The sequence below is a fragment of the Ammospiza nelsoni genome, chromosome 1 (assembly GCF_027579445.1).
Source record: "Ammospiza nelsoni isolate bAmmNel1 chromosome 1, bAmmNel1.pri, whole genome shotgun sequence".
NCBI classification, from domain to species: Eukaryota; Metazoa; Chordata; class Aves; order Passeriformes; family Passerellidae; genus Ammospiza; species Ammospiza nelsoni.
The window spans coordinates 60772460-60797655 of NC_080633.1; positions in this window are offsets into that span (position 1 = coordinate 60772460).

The following is a 25196-nucleotide window of genomic DNA, read 5'->3' on the forward strand; positions in this document are numbered from 1 at the left end:
CTCTGCCAATTCCTGAACTTTATGGTTTTGGCTTGATCTGGAAGACCTAAGAATTTGATTTGGCAAAGATTTGGTTGTAGATGGAGGCTGTTCTGGCTAGTACTCTATTGGGTGTCCTTGAAGAAGCACAGTGAGCTTGTAAGATAAGATGTGAGATTTCACCCGTTGGTATCTCACATAGCATTAAAAGGACTGAAGGACAGCAATAAGCTTATTTGTTTCCTAAAATACCTGTTATATTCAGTGAGGGCACCATCCTACCTTCCTTTCTTAAATAACTAAATATTTATTCTAGGCGAAAGGTGCACTTACCATGAAGGATAAAATTTGCCCTTGTGGTAATATACCTTATAATTTATGCTCTGAATGAATGTAATTGTCTAATCAAAAAGATTCTGCAGAATTTCCTTTGCAGATACCTTCCACATGTGGTTATGGTAGAACCTCATGTGGTACTGCCAGTATTCTGAGTCTGCTATGCATGATTTGGGCAGGCAAAGGATTTGGATCTAATACTCAGTCTCTATCATTAGGAAGCATTAGAAAATGGACTCAGAACGGAAAAAAAAAATTGTATTCTTATTTGTGCAACACCTTAAATAGTACACCAATGTTTTCTTTAGGAAAATCATATTTTGTCATGCTTAAGTTTTCCTTCATGAGTTTTATATTGACAAGTTGCTTTGCAAGTGGTTTTATTGTAATCCTGCTTTTTAATTACATTACATGTTGGTACTTACCAGCCATTTTTTTGAATCTAAAAAGTCCTGGTCATTTTATGTTCAGACTATCAGCAGCCAGACACTGTTTACTTTTAGTGACTGCAGCATGTTTATGTGTGTCTACCTCAACAATTAGAAACAAATCGCCCAGAAAGGATGTAGTCTTAACATCTAAGTAAATAATGGAGATGGATAAATGAAAATCACTAAATCAAGATGAAATACATTTCTAAAGCTGTGTCAGCTGTGCTTTCAGGCCCAAGGAAAACAAAATTGATCACCTGGTCACAGTCCAAGGTTAAAGGTCTGAAACAGAGACTGCTGACACTTAGGTAAATGAACTGTTTAAAGCAATAGGATGAGAGAAGTTTTCATCTAAAAGGGAAAAGAAGAAAGGAATATATGTATATAGAGCAGTGTGGCCTTCAGAAATATGTAAAGACTTTTTACCTTTTTTATTTTCTTCCGAAAGAATTAGAGATGCAAATTCATCTGAAATCAACTCAGTCCTTTCACTGATTCATGAATTTCCGGGTCTCAAAACAGGTGTCAAATTATGTTCTGTACTCCAGTACAGAAGGGAAAAATCAGCTTTAAAATTTAATTTTTTTCCCCTCTGTTTACCTTCCAATTCTTAATGTGTTAGAAGCATCATGTTCTCAAGACTGCTTATCAATAAATAATGTTTAAATGTTTGTAAAATAATAACAATAAAGTAATCTATACAATGATGTTTCATCCCATGAAATGAAAAAATGCAGAAAACTGTACTCCATGGAATTTTGGGGGTTTCGGTACTTCATAAATGTGTAAGACTCAATTCTGTTTGAGGGAGTATTATTGGCATCACAGTAAGATTTACAGGAGGATGACTTGCATGGAGGATGTCATGCAAAGCCACAGAGATTGGGTTTTCCAAGGATTGTCACACTGGATATATTATTTTCTTTAGCATGGAGTCTATTTAATATGAATTTAACACAGTTAAAAGTTAACACTGTGTTGGTACTGTAGCAAAATAGGCAAAATAAGCCCTACTCCCAGAAAATAAGGGACAAACAATCTTCTTCTCAAGATTAACTAAGAATCATACATCCAACTCAAGTTTTGATTATAGCCTGAACAGATAACAGTGCAAATTCCAGACGAAATGCTGTTAGAAATGAGGCTGTCAGCAGTCTAAACTAACAATTGATCCTTTCACTCAGCCAAAGGGATATCATTATAATTATTAATTATTTCATTTTTACTTGTGCCTTAGCCCAGATAAAGCAAAATGACTGCATTTTCAGAAACTGTTACTTTTCAGTCTAAGATGGTTACTGCATCACCTCCAGTCAGAATAAAACATCTCTGTTGTGTATCAAGATTCATCACCCAGCTGAGCTGAAATTCCCTGTTTGCTCTGAAATTGTGGTCTCCTGCATGACAGTAAAATTTGTGAAGTCCCATCTCCAGGTTGCCCTGACATTTATTAAATATTTTAGCCAGAAAGAAACATTAAGAAGGCCTACAGACTAGGAAGACAATTGAAAAACCTCTAAGAAAGGAAATATCTTATTAATTCATTAAGTCAAACTGCTTGTATCTACACTTGTATGACTAGAATTATGGTTCATTAACTTCATTTCTTTATATGAGTTAATTAGCTCAGAGGAGGCCAGAAATTAATTACCAGCTTATATAGTTTGTGCAGAATGGCATTCTGTTTATTTAGTTTCTCCTATTAACTTTTAATCTCTTCAAACAATAAAAGAGGTAATTAGTATTTTATAAACAAAAATGAATGCAACAAAGGCAAATAATTTGCCAAATAGTGAGGCTCCTGTGTGGAACCTGATAGTTGTGTGGTTCAAGTTACAGACCTTTTCAATGTTAAGTATAAGCAAAAGGAGATTGAAAATATAGGTAGTCTTCAGGCAGGGCCATGCAATCCATCATGAAAGAAGAGCTACCTACTAATACCTCACAGAGCAGAAAAACGAGCCTTAAAAAGTTTCCAGCTGTTTGAAAATAATTGCCCATGTATTCAGCTACAGTAACAGTTGTAGCCAGCTTTACTAAGGTATGGGATCAGAGCAGAAAAGAGCGGGAAAACAAAAAGAAACCACTTTCATTTAGGTAAAAAAAAATACACAACAGAACATTTGAATGAATATAGAGGCACATAAATGGGTATACTATCAATGCTTACTATAAAATTGTAATGCAAAAAGATCAAAGGTCAACACTGCCAAGCGTTTAACTAAGGTTTCTACACTAACTATAATATGTATTAAATCTGTTTAGCAATTTATAAGATTAAACCTTGCATTTTGAGGACATGTATTGAACTTTGCTTCATTTTTTCCCTCTCCAGAGACTCCATAGGTGATATTCTTTGTGACTTTTGGTAATTTTAATAAGTACATGCTGTATCTACAAAGATACATCACAGAGTCGATGTTCATCATCATCTCTTTGGTGTACATGACAAAATAAATGCAAATATGTGTCAAGCATGTTACTTAGGAAATATTTCAGGAAATTCTTGATGAGTGTTTAAGATTTTATTAGCACTATTTATTCACTTCCCTACATCTGCAAAACCAGGTGTCTTTGTCCAACTCTACAAAACCCGGAGAGAGCCATAAAAACCCTCTTTAAAAATCCTAAAGCCACCATGAACTTAAAGTCTGTAATCTTGAGCCATTCATGGACTAAAACCACATTGTGTGTCTCATTGAAGAGTGAGCCTAAGCCCTTCCCACTGGTATCCGTTTAAAGTTCCTGTTATATATTTCATACTGTGAGAACTGAGAACTGCTAATGTTTCTGGGCACAAGAAAGTGTTATAATCCTACCCTTTCTTATCCTTGGGCTCTGTGCAATTTGTGGAAGCAAAACCATAAAATATTGTGGGGTGGATTGTTTTGCCTGTATAAGGCTTCTTGAAGAGTGGGTTGAGTCTCAAAACAAATTGGTTGCAAGACACTGGCTAGATTTGTTAGGCAGAGAGTAATTTTTATTATATGGTTCTATAATTCATCATTTACCTATAAAATTAACAGTCACTCTATACAGCACTGCTTTTGGATAAGGAACGAAAAAGTACAATTAGTATATTAACCATTTACCAGTAAGGCTTAATTGCTTTATTTTTTTTTTAAATTAAATAACATGATATGGCCAAAATAATTAGAGATGCAAATCCATCTGAAATCAACTGAATCCTTTCACTGATGCATGAATTTCCAGGTCTCATAACAAAATAATATGTGTATTATAATAACATAATGTAATGTAATATAATGTAATATAATATAGTATAGTATAGTATAGTATAATATAATATAATGTAATATAACATTATAATATAATATAATATAATATAATATAATATAATATAATATAATATAATATAATATAATATAATATAATATAACATAATATAATATAGCATAATATAATAATGTATTCATAAATGACTGTCATTACAGTCTTTAAATGGCGGGCATTTGAACAAGAATCCCCTGGCTAGTGGTGTTTCATTTGTGTCATAAAACCAACATAAGAAAACCTTGTTGGAGTTGCTCAAATCCAAAACAGCACAGGTCTACCTCAGGCATAGTGGGGTATGTTAGACTCAGCTAAGAGTCAGAAGACAACAGAAAAACCTAAATGACTGCAAAGAGACAAGAAATGCACTGAAATCCTACACTTCAGAACTCTTTCCACCTTCATCTAACCTAAAAAATAGGTTAGATGAAGTTGGAAAGAAAAAAAACCTTTCTCATATTTGGTTTTATTATGAGGTCACCACATGATATAAACAAAAAAACATTTGGAATAAATCAGAGAAAGCTTCTGCTAGAAGTAAAAAAACCCTTCATTTACACAACAGAAAGATAATATCCAATAACTTTTATTCTTGTATAACTCTAAGAATAAAAGCCACAATACTTAATGCTATTTCTAAGGCTGTGGCAATAAAGGATGAAAAGGTAACTTTCTCCAGTGTGCTAGAGACTTTGAAAAGTAAAGGAATTTGAAAGGATTTCAAGGCATTCAATGAGACCTGAAGCTGATTGTATCAATGCTTCATCAATGAAACACAATATTCCCCACTATCTCTTCAGTGTACACAAAGGTCTTCATTGGAATTGTTTAAGTCATTACGATTAATTTGGGACTCTGACAAAGAATAGAATTTTCCTTTCTCTCTCTGTCTTGTATTTTATTATTCTTTTGTCTTAAAATCCTCTTGATGTGAAACAGCTGCCATCTTCAACCTGATTAACAGATAGACATGGGTTCTTTATTGCCAGCATTAGCTTTACAGCACAAATCACATGGCTTCAAAAGGCTGGGGAAACGATCAAACTGCTCATGACTATTACAAATGGGTTCAAGCAATTCTCCATTCTTAACTGATGCTGCCTTTGCATGTGGTTTTTCCCAGATAATTCCTGAATATGCAGACATGCCGTGTCAAGTTGATTCCTACAAAGCTGACAACAAACAAAACTAAAACTCTCACTAAGCAGTTCTGGACAACTTAGCATGATATATATACATTTTTTTTTTTTTTTTTTGTAAATTGCCCTTATTATTTCAGCCTAGAGACATCAGTAACATTTATGTGTATAGAGGTGAAAAGAAGGAAAGTGGCAACTTTTGAATTTTGACATTACTTTTGATTTTAATGGTAGAATTACATTATCCTTTTGGAGAAGTAGAAATAAATAAATCTGATGTAGCAGCTCAGGAACTTTAATATATTTGTACAAATATCTCTGATGCATTCAAAATGAGAATTTTTGAAGTTCTTTTGTTGTCAGTTCAACATTTTCTCTATTTTCATCTTTATTTACAATTTCTATTTCCACTACACTGCTCATTAAATAATTTTAGAAAGAATTTTATGTATTCCCAGGCTAGCCTGAAAAAAATATGTGCAATTTCTTATGATTTGTAAGATACAGGAGAATTCTCACCCCTTCTACAACCTCATCTCCTTCTGTGATCCATCTTCTTTCTCTCACTGTCTACTAAAGAGAATTCTCCCAGTGTCCTCACCCCCCACAGATACCGTGCAGATACTCAAACACTTAACCTGCACTTTGCTTAATAATCTCTGACTTCTGCTTCAGGTCCCATTTAATCTATGGCATCATCTACTGCACTTCAAGAACCCCAAATACCCTCCTTCTCTAGAGACCCACGTGGCTAAATATTCAACACCATTTTCTCATCTGAAACATGATTATTTCCTCTGACAGGTTCTATCTCTAAATATTGCCACCAGATACTCTTTCATTACTTCTCATCTTTTTGGTACCTACTAGCTTTACAGATCTAAAGGGTTTTGCCAGACCTGGTCTCCTCTCACCTTCACTTCCTCATTCTTCCATAAAGTTTTCACAAAAGATAATCTTGAACAACGGGGCATCTCCCACTTCATGCTAGTTGAATTTAGGTGAACAGCTTGCTCATTTTAGTTTGGATATTTTTTTTTCTTTAGATATTTGCTGAAGCTTGGATTTCCCTTTCTCTTTGCTTTTTTCCCTACATTTATCAAGTTATTTTGTAATTTACACCAACTTTCTCATTGATAACAGATATCAGCATCTTCTCTCTGATCCTAGTCGTCCTGTGTCCCTGTTTCCTTTTCTTCTGCCACATCCTGTTTGACCCCTGCCTTTCAATTCTTCCTCTTCAGCAAATTCTTGCTGAAGCAAAGAATGTCTTTTCTTTGTGAAGACTGCTGCATTTCAAATATTATCCTCAACTGGGAGCATCTGCTGTTCACCTAAAATCATTTCAAAGTCCACCACAAGCTCTTCTTTGGAAACCAAATTGCTTTGCTCCAGGAGGTGCTAAATGACAGCTTCCCTCACATGTGACACTGACTTGCAATTTACTCTGCTGATCTACTTGAGAAGCAAACATGACAAGCCAATGATAAATGTCCACATAGTATGGATATGCAAAGCCACTTCAGTAATTTCTCATTTATAAATATATACAATGCTCCTTTTGTGTTCTTCATCAGTCTTTGAGTACAATGCCATAGCTATGACCCATTATGATCCCATCTCCTCCTGTCTTCCCTTTTTTCTTTTACTAACTAGTTTCCTTATGATTCTTACTCATCCCTTTCAAACTTGCAGATTGATACTTTGCTGCTGCTTCTGCACTGACAGTCTGCAACTGTCTAGCCAACATCCTCAGACTCACTGACTCCATTCCTTTTTTAAATGCAGCAGTAACCCAATCTTTAATCAGCACACTGCAGCCCGGTTCTGCCTGCTTTTTGCTTACAATTTCCTAACCTTTATGCCCCTCCTAACCTTCTGTTCCTATCATTTTTCACTGCAACCTTCTATAGCTTTGTCCATTTTGGTAAATCTTTCGTAGGGTATTTGTATGAATAATGAGATATAAAATTACAGTGTGCTCTACTAAGCATGACAAAGGTCATCTTTCCTGCTTCCATGAAACCTGGTTGCACATTTTGGGTATTTCTGTGACCAGAAGCCTTCTCATCTTGATGCATATGAAGTTAACCTTTGTCATTCCTGCATTCATTTTTTTGACATGTCGTCCCAACTATGGCACCTTGGAAAGGGAAGTGAATATATAATGTTAGATATGAGACTTTCATATTCACAGGCAGCCTACTGAACTATTTTCAAAGAGCAGGATTTGCTTCCAAAATCTAACCTGCACAACTGATTTTTTTCTCCTTCCTCTTTGCCAAATTCTTGCTATGATGAGTTATTTTAACATGGTCTTTTCTTACAAGTACCTCTTTTGCAGTCTCAATGAAAGGCATGTTTTCTGGGGCTATCAAGCCCATGCTAGATAGTAGCAGAAGAATTTGTTGCAACCTTTATAAAATCCTTTCACCATCTTTCCCCAGCAAGAATGTTTCTACAATTATTTTAAATAAAGCTATATTTCCAGTGGCTTTTTTCTTTCTGTTTTAAATCCCTCCTAAAAATTTCCTCACCATAAATCCACAAACTAAATGACAAGACATTAATCCAGCCCATCCCTTCTCCTCCCTACATCCAACCATCTCATTAAAGTTTTTGTCTCCTCTTTCTTATGACTGCATACCAGCATCCGTGTGAAGTTCATATAGCCAAGGTGGTGTACACTGTGGCACCATCGTGGAGGAGAGGAAATGATCATTTTTCCTCCTCATGCATTCTTACTATTGACCAAGGTTATTCTCTTTATCATGTGCAGATTTTATTGAGTGATGCCAAGTGAGATGAATAGAAGCAAATAATGACAGTGCTGCAGTGATGAAATGAGAGACAGAGGTCGTCTAGGTTTTATACTGAACAAATTGAGTCACATCCACTTCTCATCCATTATTTAGGGGTGATTGGGCAGGCTTGGCTTCTATAGATTTGATAATCATTCAGATGTCCATATTAAATATGTAACATAAATTTCTCATTTGGCTGTCGATGACTTGTCACCACAAAACAACAATGCATAAAAAGGGCTTTAATGTATGGATTCTCAGAAATATTTGACATAAATAAATATGTAAAAGGCAGATAATAAAATCTGTTTCTGTCTGCCTGCCAGCTAGCCTTCATGTCAGACTGGACAGCCCCATCTAATACTGTGATTTTATGCAGCTGTATCCTATGAATATTGGCCTGCACACTAGAGATTAAAGCACAGCAGATGTTTCTCTGCAGGCTAACAAATATATCACCCCTGATAACGAATGACAAATGTTGTTCCATATTGTGTCAGACAAAACCAGGGCTCTTGTAAAACAAGTGTTACAGCTGGAATAGGATATTTTAACACAGTTACCTAAGGAGTAGACAAACAGACAGCCGCCTGCTCAAAAGGTAGCAGAATCCTAACCTGCAGACATGCAGGCATAGCAGCTATCAAGTACTGGAGTTCAGGAAAAGAGGGAAAAAACCTTCTAACAATAATATGAAATATTCAAGGCTTTCTCTGTACTATAATTAGATGTTTGCGTGTGATCTTGTCATGGATCATTTGTAGCTATCCACCACTATTCCTCAGTTGTAGTGATACGAGAGCATGATTTGGTGTGGAAAAAGGGAATGTAATGTTAGGAGACACAGAGAAAGTCATCCTGTTATAGTCCCAATGATGAGTTTATTTTGTTTATTATCCTGCAGACTCATGTTATCCCAGTGGCTTCCAAGAGGCTGAAAGATGAATGTAAGGAGAGGAGGAAGGACAAAAATAGCCTGTGTATTATGAAATATTGCACTAGGCTAATTAGTGTACTGCATTGTTATTTATTACAGTTTTATTTGGGTCATTTTTCCCCCTTGTGCATATTAGCAATGTGTTAATGTCTGGTCAGCAGCACTCCTTAGCAGCATGTCTTGGGAACATGGAGGTAATAGTAAGTTCTCCCTTTTTCCTATTTGTGTATTTGGTATCCTTTATCTTGTCCCTGGCAAAAATAAACCCTATAACCTTCACTGGAGACAAGGTGCTTGAAAAGTCAGCAGGCAAGGAAGATAGTATCATATTCTGATGCTCAGAATATTTGGAACTTTCAGCTGCTGTACCTTCTGAATGTATGCCAGTAGCATTTTTTTCCTTAGCTGTGGAGTTGCTGTTTGTCCACTGAATCGAGTACTAAAATAAATACAGTTTTACTGCCAGCACAGACAACGGAGGAAAAAGGCAATACAGCAACATGGCAACTTTCAATCACTTCCTGACTTGTTAATGAACTTTTTTTTCTCTTTTCTAACTGAGACTTTGCTTTTGAGCTACGGTGTTTTCCCCAAGCCATTTTATACAATGAGATGGTAACAGTTGTTTGTTTGATAAAGCACGTACTATTTAGAACACAGATGTTTGATTATTATTTATTTCTCTCTGAAGCCTGCTAATTCAGTCCCAAATGATCTTTTTTTTTCTTTTTGCTTAAATTTAATTTGGAATGTATGTTGTTGGTAAGTGACAGATAGTTTAATTATTAATAGGATCCCTCAATGTGATGCACCATAGTTTTAAAGTCATCTGGGGCCAAAACAACACTACTTCCTTCCTTCCTTATGCTTCTGGGATTCCTTGAAGAATGCAAAGGTAATTACAAAACTCATGACAAATCTGCATGTATTATGTCCTTTCCTCAACATTTGTGCTTGCCTATGGTTTTACAAAGTGCCGCTCTTACTATGAAATGGTAATGAATCAGGAGAGACTTCTGCTATGGTTGCTTCCTTGGGAGAATGGACTATCTGGGGAGCAAGGGGAGGGGGAGAGCAGAGGAAAAAAGAAAAGGAAGGAGGAGGTTAGGATGCTGAATGCTGCTGCTGCAGTACATTATACTGAGACAAAGGTGGGTGCACTCAGCCCCCATAAAGGAGTGTGACTCCATGGGATCTGGCTGCTGTCACAGGGAATAATTAATAACATTATCAAAATATGAGCATGAAAACAGGATTGAGGAAATATCAGGGAAAAAAAGTCTGAGGTATAAACTACTCAAATAATTGACAATTTCTCCATGCTTGGCATGTAGTAATCTCCTAGAGAGGTTTTTTTACTATGGTGATGAATTGCACTTTCTAAGATATTAAATGTCTTCCCTTCATAAGTTCGTGGCACTGAGGATATTTCATATTTCTGTGGAAGTTGTGTATCAGTACAAATTGGGAGGGGGGTAGTGTTTGTACAGATTCTGCTTCTAGTGTATAATATGTTGCTAATATTGGAAAGCTGCAGAACTACTCACAATGTAGCTTAAACTTAGATATGGGCCTAAACCTGGGTTATGTCCTTGGATGTTGGAACAGAGGATTATTCCAGATCCTAAACTGATCTATTCTTCCCAAAGATTTCAAAAGAAGGAATATGGTTACAGAGAGACTACCTTTCCAACTACAGACAGGACTATAAAAGATGTGAATTTAATATTGAAACAAGTTTGGAAATTCAACAAATGAAAGGCCTTACAGGACACAAAATGGTGGGCATCCCTTGACTGATCTGAGATTTTAGGTTTAATAGGCTGCAAATGTTAAGGCTGGCAGCTGGGAAGTGAAAGGTGAAAGTTTCTTGGTGGAAATCTATCAACATAACCCAAATGAGATCATAGATAAGAGGGCTGTCTTTAATCAGCAGAAATGGTATAAAAACCTGCTCAACAGACAGAATATTTTAACTGGTAAAATGCAAACAAACTTTTATATATTTTACTCATGTAATTGAGACTACTGCTAATGTGTTAAATCCCTTCCTGCAGAGAAGCAGCAATAGAATGCTACCAACAGTTTAATTTTTAAATATTGCATCCCAGGTTAGCCATTCCACACTATTACTGATTTGCCACTGAAACCTCTGACAAAACAGCATTAAACAAATTGTGCAATGATCAAAGAAGAAAAAGTAAATTCAGGGGAAGTTTTCCGATTCTTCCTTTTCTTGCACATAAGACTATTAAACTCAGACAAAGGTCATTCAAACTATATTAATAAAATTGTAACTATCTCAAAAATAATATCTAACCTGATTTTAAAATGGGAGTTACTTATTTTGATGAGCAGGCGTCCTTTGGAATTTTATTCAAGCTGAACAAAAAACATGCCTCCTAAAGACAGCACTTCTGACAGTCTGAGTGTTTCATAAATCGTTGTGGAAAAGTAGGGTTTACAATTCTCAATACTATAGGCATTTTTGAATATTTCTCTTGCCAGTCACTATTCCTTTAGAACAAAATGACTGGAAAACAATAGCCATATAGTCATCAGTGAATTTGACACATTATGTCAGGATGTAAACCTGACATAATTTGGAGAGTCTATTTATCAAGATCTTGAATATTTACTTATTTATTTTTCAATACAAGCCAGCCATTGCATTAAAAATAAAAAAGGAGACAGATACATAGGAGAATATAGTAGGTTATCACTCTTGTGTATTTTGATGCTTTCTAAATAATGATAAAAAATCCAACACAAAATATTATGGAAAATTTTATTAGAGAAAGGTGCCAAAACACGGTATCAAGTAAAACACAAGGTGAGTTATGGACCAATGTACATATATGGCTGAATGAAAGTAGCCAATATAACTCTTAACTTAAAAATTAATACTGATTTAAGCTTTCTGTTTTAGTTAAGAAATAATTATCCCCTAATTATTAAATATTAATGTCTATTTAACTATAAGAGCCCTAATTCTGGGCTGGGGGGAATGGGGAAAATGGCGGGGGGGACCAAAAAGGAAAGTAAAAATCCACAAGAAAAACAAAAACTCCCAACACTTCAACAAGTAAAAATTAATCAGATTATCTTTAAATCTCATAATGAATGTTTCCAAATCTCACTTTACTGCATTATTCTCTGAGATTCTACTTTGAAACTTCATTTTTTTTATTGTGGGAGCAAATGAACTCAAAAATCAGATGTAAACAAAACAAAACTGTTGAGTTGATTCCTGGGTGAAATCATAGTTTTCAAAATGTAATGAAGAGATGAGACTTCTTTCTAAGACACTTGTCTCTTTTTTGCATTTTGCCGTTCTTCTACAGAGCTTCTCCTGTCTATATTTCTTGAGAACTGGCCCAGGAGGAGAGCAACACCCCAAACCAATAAACCAAAAGAATTGGAAATTCTGGCTATTTGTCCTACCAAGAAGCAGTTCAAGTCCTCCTTTCCAATCAGTAGTACCAATTCCCTTGACTGCTCAGGGCTTTGACCCCCTTTTCTCACCAAGAGCTGTTTCACAGCAGTGGAAGGAGCAGCAGTCTGTCCATCCAAGGCTTTGGCAAAGGGCACCAGGAGTCACTCCTTCACACAAGGCCCTTTTCTCTCCAGAATAATTCTGCCTCCAGGCTCCTACCTGGGATTGCTCTCTTTCTGCTCAGTACAGAATCAGCAGAAAGGCAGGCACATTACTGTCAGTGCCCAGGAATGTGACTCTCCCACATGGTCTGACTGCATTTGTAGGGCTTCTTGGCAGTGAAGCATTTTTTCTGACTTTCTGCCCTGCATGTACTAATCATTTGAAAGAGATTCCAAAGACAAAATTTTGTTTTACATGGGGCCAGATTATTTCCTGTTATACAGTAAAAGCTGTCCCATGTCCCTGAATTTAGTAAAAAGTCACAGCATATTTTCTGCCATGTGAGAGATGAATAATTGTGATTACTGCTGAAAACCACATTAAACCTTAGGGAAGTCTATGCAGAAAACAGAGGAAAGTGGCTGAGCTTCATTTTGGAATATTTACTTGTGCCCAAAGGCTGCAATTGGGATGATGAGACTTGGAAATTTATAATTCCTAATGGAGACTTCAGATGTTCTTTTTTATCTCAAAAGCTGCTTCAACATAATGATACCTGTAAGACAACCCTTCCCCCTCACTCCCAAGTTTCATCTATAACTTCTATGAACACAGAGCTTATCCTCTAGCTATAATTAACTCAGATGCTTGGACACCAGCTAGGAGCTCTTCACTGCAGTGACAAAATGTATATATGGTTTAAAAAAAAATCTTTGTTGAGAATGCCTTTTTTTCCTTATAAGAAGACAAAACAGGACTAGTGGGAAAGAAGAGCCACTCAGCAGCAATTACATTAGATTCTCTGAAATGGAAACAATTAGCAATCAAGCACATGCCAAAATGAAGTTATACAGGCATTTTTTACTTTAAAAATAAAGAAAAAAAGTGGTAATGATAAATATGCTTCTGTGTTGTCTCTGAAAAGTGCTTATTTTTAATAAAAATCACATTTTTCAGAGAAACAGCAGTGACTGTTATGCTTTCAAGATTAAGATCATTACATACAGCCCTTTGTAGCTTCTGATTAAGTGACATTAAGTGACATGATTTCCCTTTTAACAGGAGACACCATTCTCTGAATTCCTTTGGGCTGACAGTAAGATCCACATGTAATAAGTTAAAAAGATATTCCTTAAGAGTTTCTATAAGAAGGAAAATTCATAAAGCTCCTTCTGATCTAACATCAGGAAAACTGTCATTGGGCTCCCATATTTTTACACACAACATTTTGAACGGACTAATGACATGTGGCCCAGTTTTTGAAAGTCCAACATGTCTGGATACACAGAATTTACCATTAATGGATCTCCTGACCCTTGGCATGACTTCTGGATGTGCTGGACATGCCATGTTCAAGATGTTGAGATGATCTCCATATTCACATTGGCCACTGGTCTAGAACTTGCTGCCGGTGACTCAACAACTGCTAAAATTAGGGTGTTGAATGTCCACAAATCAATAAAGTAGCCAAAAATTATGTTTTTTTTTTTTTTTTATCTAGATAGAATTCTTATTGGAAAATAAGGCAGGTTGAGGAAATCCTGACTTTGGTAACTGCAGCCAGAAGGAAGCATAATGATGCAGAAGTGCTTTCCTTTCTCAAAACCATGTGGAGTTTACACATTTGTAGCACCCAGCCCTCTCTAATTCGGTGGGTTTGGGTTGAACAGGCCATGGAGGGAATGCTACTGATTCCTGCAGCTACAGAAATTGTTTAAGTAGACATCCACCTTATCCCAAGCACAGACTCATTCTCAGTGGACATTGAGCCATTACCTCAATAATGATGACTTTGAGATGATTGTTGGCAATATAATTGTCAGAGGAATTATACTATCACAGAATATATCTTAGCCAGAAATTATCTGATAACTGTAGGATGTTCCTCTGAGACAGGTTCAAGTCATTGTCAGCTATTTACTGTTTTTACACTTGTCCTGTGGAAAGATAACTAAAATGAAACCAGAAGGGTGTAAAACCTAAGTACACAGGGGCATCAATGCCTTCATTGCAGAGAAATGCATGGATTCTAAGGGGCTGAACATGATGATGAAAACCATATTAGGGAAAGAGTGCAAACAAATCAACTTTTTATTCCTATTAGAGATCAAAATAACTATAGAGAGACTATGAAACATCATCTGAGATAGGACTTGTTTTTACCTATGAAGGAGGGAATAACCTCCTACTGCTTAAAATTAATAAATATGAATGTCAACTAGTTAACAATAAACAGCTAAAAACAACCAACAACAAAAAAATACCCCAAACAAACCTTACAGTCATATCACTTCCTCCAGCTGGAAAGAAATCAATACAAACACTCCTCTTTTGTCATACTGTCTAAATGTAATTGATGTACAGTAAACAAAACTGAATTTAACCAAAGATGAGAAGAAACAAATTCACCCACAAACTCTGGAAATTTGTTTGGAGCTCATATTCAACCTTTTATGTTCTGCTGCTTAGCATCCCTCTCCTCCTACCCCAACCAATTAAGACGAACACTATATTTCTCCCCTCCTTTTTTGGTCAAAGAATCTTGGCACAACCAGCACAAACAAACTTTGCTAACAGCTTTAAACTTGGAAGGGCCGCTTTTTAAATATTTGCCGCTACATAATTGAAACAGCTGTTTTAATGAGATACCTACTGTCATCATTTTACCCTGGCTGAGCTGGGTGACAACAAAGCAGTAATAACGAATTCAATAATAATTAACTCGGGTCATCTGCTCATCTGTCATGGCTCATCAGCTTTAGGGAGAAAAATCCCAGTGAACTTCTCTCTTTTGTGAGCTTTCCAAAACTCTGCAATAAAATGCTTAGAGAGGACTCTAGGTAGCCCTTCAAAAGTTCTAAGCAAACTGGTAAGTAGGTTAATTAAATTTTATGCATGTTTAAATGCTAATGATTACATTCCTAACATTACAGTGTAATCTGTTATGGAATGATGTCATGCAAGCAGTGGTTTTTAGTGCCTAACACATTTCCATCCTGATGTGGAGTAGCTCTGGATCATTTGTCGGAGGGCAGGAAGTTGACAGTGGTGTTTCGGAGCCAGGTTTTACATTTAGATCCTCTCCCTCTCTGCTGAATGTTAAGCAGGGGAGTTACAGAAAGCCACTGATTTTATGCCTACTGCCACATCACAGAGGGTGATCCAACATACCCATGGCGAGTTTTCTTTAGCTGCACAATAAATAAATAAATATAATAGCAATTCTGGGGAAAGCAGTAAGGATGGCATTACTCCCAAATTACTCTCTCCCCAAAAGAAAAAAAAGATAAATTTGCGACTCACTCTGAGGTAGGTTCTTTTTGTGATTTTTTTCTTTTCTCTTTCTCATGGATATGAAAATATTTTTTCAGATATTAAAAAGTATTCTTTTAAGAGAAATCAAAGGCATTGGTGTATGTGGTTTGGGGTCTTTTTGTGAAATGATTTTGAGCGTAAAAATTATCTTTGAACATGGATTTTTTTTTTTCTTTCTTCAGGGAAAAAAGCTAGTTCCTGCTTCTATGACAGATCTTTTCCTTAATTTGGATCAGCTTATGAATTCTTATTTTAATAAAGCTATGGGATGGCTGCTGCAAGCTTCTGAGCTCATTTTGCCATTTTGCTTTCAGTGAAACCTGATCATGCATAAAATTTAGGAGGTAAGTATTTGTTGGTTCATCAATAATCCCTACCTGTACACTAAAAAATTTAAAATCCAGCTTCAAAAATTTTAAATGACACTAGCATATTTTTTCCTGTCAGTAATACTATGACCAGTTCCATTTTGTGAAAAGGTGGTGCTGTACACTGATTTTAAAAGCAGCAGTAACAAATATCAGATAAAACATCAGAATTTTTCCAACATGCTGACTGAAATCTCAGAATGACTTTCAGTGATGCAATATGACATGAAAGGTAACTTAACCTTAGAGGATCATCATTATTAGAGGATCACCACCACATATGTCATGTAATTAGACATCTAAGATTTCCAAAATCTCTGAATTTGGGAGAAAGAGCATTCTATTCTCATCTCACTTTCTGGACTCTTTGGCAAATCTGATAAAGTTAATTTTTTTCTTCTGAAAACTAAATGTATTGACTACTCAAGAATAACAATGTAAAATACATTATTTAGTTGCTAGATGAAAATTATCCCTAGGTATATGTATTAAACAAAATGAGCAAGTTATTTACTTCTGAATAAAAGCAAATAAACCTTCTAGAGGAAGAAGATGGTTTGACAAAGAACTAGGGAATGCTAAATAAATATAGGGGAAAATAAATTTTGAAATCTGCCAATATGAATGCTTTGTTATGTATTTTGCAATTAAGAAACAGGATTATATTTGTACTGCTCAGCTAAAGGACATAGACTTAAATCACTGTATTGCAGTAGCAGATGTGATGCATATTTCCAGAACAAAGGTTTTGAAAATTGATATGATGACTTCATAGACAGGTACATTCTGTACAGTGTAAATAAAAAATATGCTATGGGCAGGAGGTGGTAAATATTACGGTATGTAAGGACTAACAGCATATATTTTAAAATAAAATAATTTTCAAATATTTGTTACAAAAAGCACTTTGAAAAACTGCAGCACAAAACTAATTAGGTAAATATAAGCTTTACTCTGGAAGTGTTTTGTTGGGTATTTTATGCAAAATATTCCCATAACATATTATTTTCCATTTCCTCCTATTTATACAGTAGGTCATGGCACCCCAGAAGCATTGAAGAGAAAGAAAAATGTTTTCTTCCTGTAAGTCAAGATTATATATTGAATATATAGTAAATTTTGAATCCTGGGTGGCACCCATGGGATCAAATTCCACCATTTTCAAACCCAGTTTTAAAAATTTGTGTTTAGGTTGATTAAACTACTTTGCACAAAGTAAAATCTGCTGGAAAATTATAATTAATTTGATACATTTTGTGAGAATTTACCAGTTTCAATGAAAACTCCAGCATCCCCAGTGTAAAAAAGGTCTGTCTGTGGTGGAAAGATGGTGACACTGGCCAAAAGTACACGCTAGAAATTACATGCAATGAGCCTGTTCTGCTCAGTGTCTCCTGTTATGAACAGCTCATGTCAGCAATTAAATATTTGTGGGCTGGAAGAAAAGTTCTTTGAGTACCATATCCATTGAGGACTCATGGGTCTAGAATTCATTGTAAATCTGACTCATCCACCACAGAGCTCACGCTGGTCATTAAATGTCCTAGCTATAGTGTATCTTTCTCTTCTCCCCAAGTTAATTCACAGTTAAACATAGAGGGTTTCAGTTTCAGGTTTCTCTGAAGCAGATGCTGGGGTTTTCAGTTTGTTTGTTTGTTTGTTTGCTTAATATTGAATATGTACAAACTGACTGTTATTCAGGTGAATGGCTACAATCACATAAGGAAGGAGCGAAAATTTGGGAAGAGAAACACATCATCCATGAGACCCTCTTGCTTCTGGAAATGTTTACCCATTCAACACAGATGCAATACACTTTGGGAACCAACCTATCCACAAGCATTGACAGACAACAAATTACTTTGTCCTGCTTCTGCGGTAGCTGCTCAGGAGCTGGGCTTTGCTTTGGGGGAGACTCTGCTTTAGGTGTGGTTTCAGGCAAAATGAGGAACTCAAAGCTCTCCTGGCTGGGAGGTGGGTGTTGTCAGAGGCTGGAGGAGGGCTCTTCCTGTGGGACATTGGCAAGTGTGGAGCCTGCCTGAGGTCTGGGTTCCATAGGAAGCTGAAACTCAAGACAACACCCACCCAACTGAAATAAAGAAGTGGCAAAAGCTCTGCTTCAAGTCTGTACATGGTTCAGTGGAGTAAAATCTGTGTATTTCAGAGTTCTGCTGGCATTTTTTGACCAATGGTGCTATTTGGACTCTTTGTTGTGCTTGTCATAGCTTGTACTTTTACTGTGTTATGCCGAAGACGAGAGATTAAATGATTCCTAGATATACCAGTGCAGTATCCTGTTATTTTTAGCCCCTCATGTGTGGATACAGCATGAGCAAACAGATCCTGTGTCTCAGGACTAAAAACTGGAAACCACAACTAACAACTTCTCCCTTCTCTTTGTCAGTCCCTTTCCTTCTGTGTAAACAAATTCAACAGTCCTTGTCAATCCCTGATTCATGAGGGTTCATTGCCAGAGTCCTCAGTCCAACATAATGGTTTATGGTGTTTCAGGTTACTTGGGGAGGGTTTGTAAGCTCTATTTAGCCTAACCTTCTTCCTGGAGTATTCCCACAAAAATGACATGTAGGAAACTCTCATGTCGATAGTTGAAACAAGAAAAAAAAGTCGCAGTTTTACATATATACATTTTTGAGAATAATTTTGCCACAAAAATTTCTCTGATACAAAATGTACTCTTGAACGGAATTTTCAGAAGAAAAAAAATTAATAATCCTTGCCATGTCTCAAGAATGGGTTTTTTTTCCTAGTCTAAAATATTGGTGTTATACCTAATTTATGAAAAAAACCCCACGTACCTAATTGAATTTTGTAAAGGAATTTTCACACTTATGGCACTGTGGTGAAGAAGCAATTCCACATATGTGAACACTATAGTATTTATAACCTATGAATTACATTGTCAAGATTATTTCTAGTTTCATTAGTTTTATAAAATTAACTCAAAAATCTATGTACAAGAAGTTTAAAATAACAAATATTTAATAAAAAATTAGGTTCTAATCAGATAAAGTGTTTATAATAATGATTATCATGAAGATCCTTGTTCTTATTTTGCATATATTTTATTACTGCTTTTGATTACATGATTTTGTGTGACACTGTGCTCTGAGAAGGATCTCTGTGCAGCAAGAGAGAAGAAAAGTTGTTAATACTATTGCAGAAGGCATGTCTGTATATTGATGAGCCAAGCACTACAACAGCTACAGCACTTACATAACAGACAAGTACACATAAAATTCACACTAGAGAAAAAAATATTTGTTTTTCTAAAGATGAACTAGGAGTTTATAATTGGATACAATATTCCACAGGTGTTCTAAAGGAAAGAGTCTTGTGTAATGATTTCAGTACTACTGTGGAGGTAGTGCACATCTTCCCTTCTTGCAATTAAATTACAACTACAAAAATTTTAAATCGGCTGGGGAAACTGTAAACAAACAAACAAAGAAATCAATAAGATTTTTACTGTAGTTACAGTGGTGTAATTTCCTATGTGTCCAAATTTAAGGCATTTCTCACATGAAAGCTCGGATGGTGCTCAAACTAAATAGATCTTGTTTTTCATGGCTTTTGCATTGTTCCCATGCAGCTGCTGAAGGCAGCTTACATTTAAACAACTCAGAGCATGAGAAAAGCACCACAAATAAACCTCATTAATGTTCAATACCGATTAACTTGAGAGCTTACAATTTCCCTTGTTATTCCAAAAGGCGCAGGTTTGATCTCAGTAAGTCTAGGGGAAGAAATCAATTTGTTTCTTACTGTGTTTAATAATTTATAAACCCCAAAAATTTTGGACCCATTTCCAGATGTCTAAGAGGAATTTTGACAAAGCTTGAACTACATTTTAGTCTGATGAAGGAAGAACTTTCCGTATCACAAAAGCTCACTGTTATTTTCAAACAGAGTTTTCTACGCTTCAGAAACTGTAGGGGTGTTTCTTTGAGAACAGATTTCCTTCTGTTCTTCTGTACAGGTGCAAGTGGACAACAAGCCCAATGTGGCATCTACACCTCATGCAGAAGCCAAGAGCCACTGGTGCTGTAAAGTGCTGTAAGCCCATGAAGGCCACGTTCCTCAGCCTTATCTCACCATCACAGCCTCTGGCTCTTACTACAGGTTTCTTTTATGGCTTCTTTTATGATCTCGGGAGACTGAAAAGAAAATTCTTTCCAATATTCACACATAAAGTTATTCTATGTATAAAGAATAAAATACAAAGCATTGAAGTCAATGTGAAACTTTGCTGTTCAATCAAAAGCAATGTCTGTTTCTAGGTCTGGCTGGGCAAGGCATGGAAGTATTTTCAAGTACGAGATAAAATTTCCTTTTCTCTTATATTCTGAATGCATAAAAAATGGAAATCTTTCCTATTAAAGTGAAGAAAGTATAGATATGTAACACAAGTTTTCCAGGTCTCAGGATTTTATACTCCAAAATTTATTTAATTTACAAAACAAGAAATCCTGTTTCTATCAAGTTGGGTGTGACAGTTTCAAACTTGGAAATTGACTCTGCAATATTTTAAATATAAAAATGTTTCAATTTATTTTTACATTGTATTTTTCCAGTATTTTTACATCGTATTTTACATAGATTTTGTTATTTTGTCACATCTGTTTCACTATGAGGAACACCATGAATACTGTTATTTTTTAATTGAAAATCATAAGGACAGATGACACACAATGCTGAGAAAAAACCTTTTTTTTCCTTTGACTAAAAGAACTTTTTATTCAGATTGTAAGAACAGAATTTAATTCTTAATATCTTTTAAGATATACAGCTTACTGTATATCTTAACTTTCTAATTCTTAATTTAAATTCAAGTTCTGAGTTTTAGAAAGTAACTTACTATGTTAATAGAGGTCTGCTATTTGCAATAGTACAAATAAATAGTATTTGTTGATACATGTAGCTATAAATCATATTTCCTGTACTCATTAAGCATATTAAGAAATGTTGAACAGTGTGGATCTGGAAAGGGAGTTGTTGCTTGATATTTGTGACCTAAAGAAAAGCAGGCAGAGGGAAAGAAACAAAGAGAAGGAAGGTTGCTGAAAGGTTTTTCACCTTTTAACACTGACCACAGCTGAAAGAGTAATGAGTTCACTCCCCCCACTGGGGAAGCCTTCTGTTGTCAGTGTACTATATCACCAGTTGTTCCAGGTTCATAGGTAGCTCTGTGTAAATGGAATAATCCAAGGAGAAAGAAAAGTGCTTTCTGTGACAGTTAATGAGTCAAAACTCTGCCTCAGTTGAACAATCTTACCAACATTTTGATTCCCTCCCACATCTGGTGAGCAACAACATAATTGGATTCAATTCTAATATGTATTTAATACAATTTGACAATCCATTCCTGTTCAGCCAGTGCATTTGTGCCTGTGATTAATTTCAATGAGACTTGATGCACTAAAAGTAGTCTTTTCATGCTATATATTTTACATTGTTGAGGTCTGGCAGACAGATTTGCAAAGGTACTTGGAAGCTGAAAAAAGCCAAGGGATCTTGCTGACTGGAACTAGATACATGAGACAGGTGAGTCAAGAATCAAGACTTTATGCAAAAATAGGCCCATCAATGGCTGAAGATGCTCATTTAAAAAAAAACAAACCAACCAATCAAAGACCAAACCAACAGAAGCTGTAGAATAACACATGAGTTTGGTTGTATAGTCCGAACTACGATCATGCAGATCTGGGTACCAAAAGTATGAGCTGAAGTTAACCACAAAAAGATTCTGCTTTCTTTCTAGGAAATTCCATGCAATTTCCATAGAATTTTATAAAAGAGAATATATTTTACAAAATATAAATGTTATATAACAATATATAAAAATATATAACATTTATATATAACAATGTATAACAATATATAACAACAATATATATAACAATAAAACATTTACTCCAAGAGTAAATGTTAGTAAAATTCAGGCTGCAGGACTGGCACAAATACCTGAAAAGGCGCAGAAGCACTGCATATTCTAAATAAATAAATAAATATATAAATTTATGTACATATAAACCTACTTACCTGTCCATGATGTATTAATTTCTTGTAAACTTGTATGTTGAACTGGAAATGTTTTTAAGCTTAACATTAAAAGCATTTTTGAGATGCTCTGTTTCAAGTATTACGCAGTGAACATCTGGATTCAAATAATATTGACTATTGATTTTAGCTGGCTAATCTGCTGAGTCTGTTTGGAATGCTAAAATTTAGCACATCTATACATTCTTTTCTTTCTTTCTATTCATTAATACAAAGAGATAAATAAATACGCAATGTTCAGTATGTTCCTTCATGTAGTCTATATTATAATAATAAAACCTGACCACAGACACTGTATTTTCGATCTTTTAGCATAGAAGATGCATGCCAGTTTTGAGAGTGAAGCTGGAAATTTTAGGTTGTGAGCAGATAGAAGTAAGGGGTATCTAAGAAGGACTTTGGGTTTTATCTAATTGAATAGATAAGATCCTTTTATCAATGGACAATTGGCACGGACTGGGCACAGTTTGGGATAAGCCATTTGAAGGAGAGGATGATATTTATGTAAGCAGGAAGCCAAGGAGAAAAAAATGTGATGAATCAGAGATGTGACCTAGAAGCTTGCTAGATGAATAAAAGGAGCAGGCAAGTTATGGTATAATGTGCTAAATGGAATAACTTGAAGGAAATTAAGAAGGGCTGTTTGGGGCAAGAGGACTACATGGGGATAAAGGGCACGAATCCTGAGATTGACTGTAAATATAGAAAGGGTGGGAAACCATTGGGAGACACACAATATGTGGAAAGGACAGGTCAGAAGGGTAAGACAAAAGGGAACACACTTCAAGGACAGGTGAGAGAATCTGTACCCACACCTCATTACCAAATCCACAGGAAAACAAAGTAAAAGCTCTCTGAGTCACATCATGCTACTACACACATTCTCAAGAAACCAATCTTGCTCTAGTGCTAATCCTAACAAATAACCAGATACTGAGAAATTCTTACTAATGGCTGAAACTTAGATGCAATTAGTGTAGAAATTCTATCTTGCTGAAGACCAGTGTTTTGTTATAGTAGTACAAGAGGAAATGGTTTTGATTCTGTTTACTGTTGTAATTTTACATATAATCTGCTTGAAATAATACGATGCTTTCAAGGTTTGCTTTTTGAAAAAGTAAAACTCATAAATAATGTCTCTCTGTGCAAATATAATTCAGCTTCCTTGCATATATTGAAAACTTGCTTTTCCTTCTGGACCTTTGCCTTCTGAATCAGGGGGAATGTGATGGAAAAGACTGCCTTCTCACTTTTGGTGTTTCTGGAGGAGAAGACCAGCTCTTATGAGTAAACTGAGTACCACCAAGTAGTGCTGCTCTACTTTCCACATGATGCAAGCCAAGTCCTTTGGAGCACATATTCAGAGGAGACATTAAAGGTATTGTCCCCTTCAGAGGGCAGCTTGAAATGGTGAATAATTGGACTTTTAAATACATCATGGACAAGAGATACTCTGTGTCCTGTAGTCTGAGTCCTCACTCTTACAACCCAAATCACTAGTCTTTGCTATTTTAACCTTTTCTGCATGTCAAATGTTAGTCATAGTGGGAGTAAGGTAGACTCAAGTCATCAGAGTCATTTTTGCCTGATGGAAGATAATCTCTGTTCCACAGCACAGTAATCAAGAACCTAAATTTATGATTTTTTTTTTAATTTTAGAAGCCCTGAGTCATAACTGATAACATAAAAATTAAATGGAAGGAAAACAGTAAAGGAAAAAGGGGAGAACTTTAACTAACAGACTGTTAGCAGATGTATTTTGATGCATACCAGGAATTTCTCTTTAATTTTTTTTCTTCAGCTATTCAACAGATTTTTTTTTCTTTGTATTTTATAAATTTTTGGAAGCTTATAGAGGCTTGAATGCATTCTAAACAGGAAGGCATAACTCACACAAGGACAGAAATTCTGCTTGTGTTCTGTGCTTATTTTACCACCTGATCTTTCTAGTCCATGTCTTAGAACCACTTGACAATAAACTAAATTCCTTTTTTTTTTCATTGATTAACCTTAGCTTTAAAAGTGCAAATAAACAATTACTTTGAGTGAGACACTACAAATTAGGTTGACCAAACTTTACGCTGGCACCTGGAAGCTACAGAAGCCAGACTGAAAAGGCCCAAGTTTCTTTAAAAAAATATCTCTTTTTGTCCATCTATTTATTTATTAATTTATTTAATGTTTTCTTTTTTAGGTTATGAGTTATATACTTTTTAAAACTAATTCAGAAACACTGATCCTGATTGAATTCAGATGCAAACATATGTATCTGGGTGGTTCCTAGGGGGACGACCGATTCATCACATGCACCTGCAGCTTGGATGCAGTTTGGACAGCCTTACCTTGAGTGCAGCTGGCACTGGAAATGGTATGAGAATCTTTAGTTACAGCAGGATACTAAGGAAAGTTTGGGTGTGCTAAAGAATATGGAGTCACTAAAACAATGTGTCGCATGGCAAAACCTGAGAGTTCCTCTCAGCTGGGGGGTGGGTGGTACATCTGCTTTTAGGCCTCCCACATCTCTTGTGGCAGAGTTCAAGAGAAAGAACTACAATTTGCAGTAGAGGTTGACCTAGTTTGGGACTACTCTGTAAATTGGACATATCCAAAGGGCGGGATGAGATGCATCCAGCAGTGCTGAGGTGGCCTCCCAGTGCCTTTGTAAAGACATTCTCCATAAGGTAAATTCTCCATCTTTACAGAGACGTGGTGGCTTTAAGTAGAGATGAGACAAATATTATATCCACCTTTAAGGCAGAAAGGAAAAACCAGGGAATGGCAGGCCATAAAGTCTTAGTCCTGTAAAGACTGTGGAGGAAGCCCTCATGATAGCTCTGTTCAGGTACCTGAAAGACAAGGAAGAATGAGCAGCAGTCAGCATTTTTTAGTATGGACAAATAGTAGTTAATCAACCTGG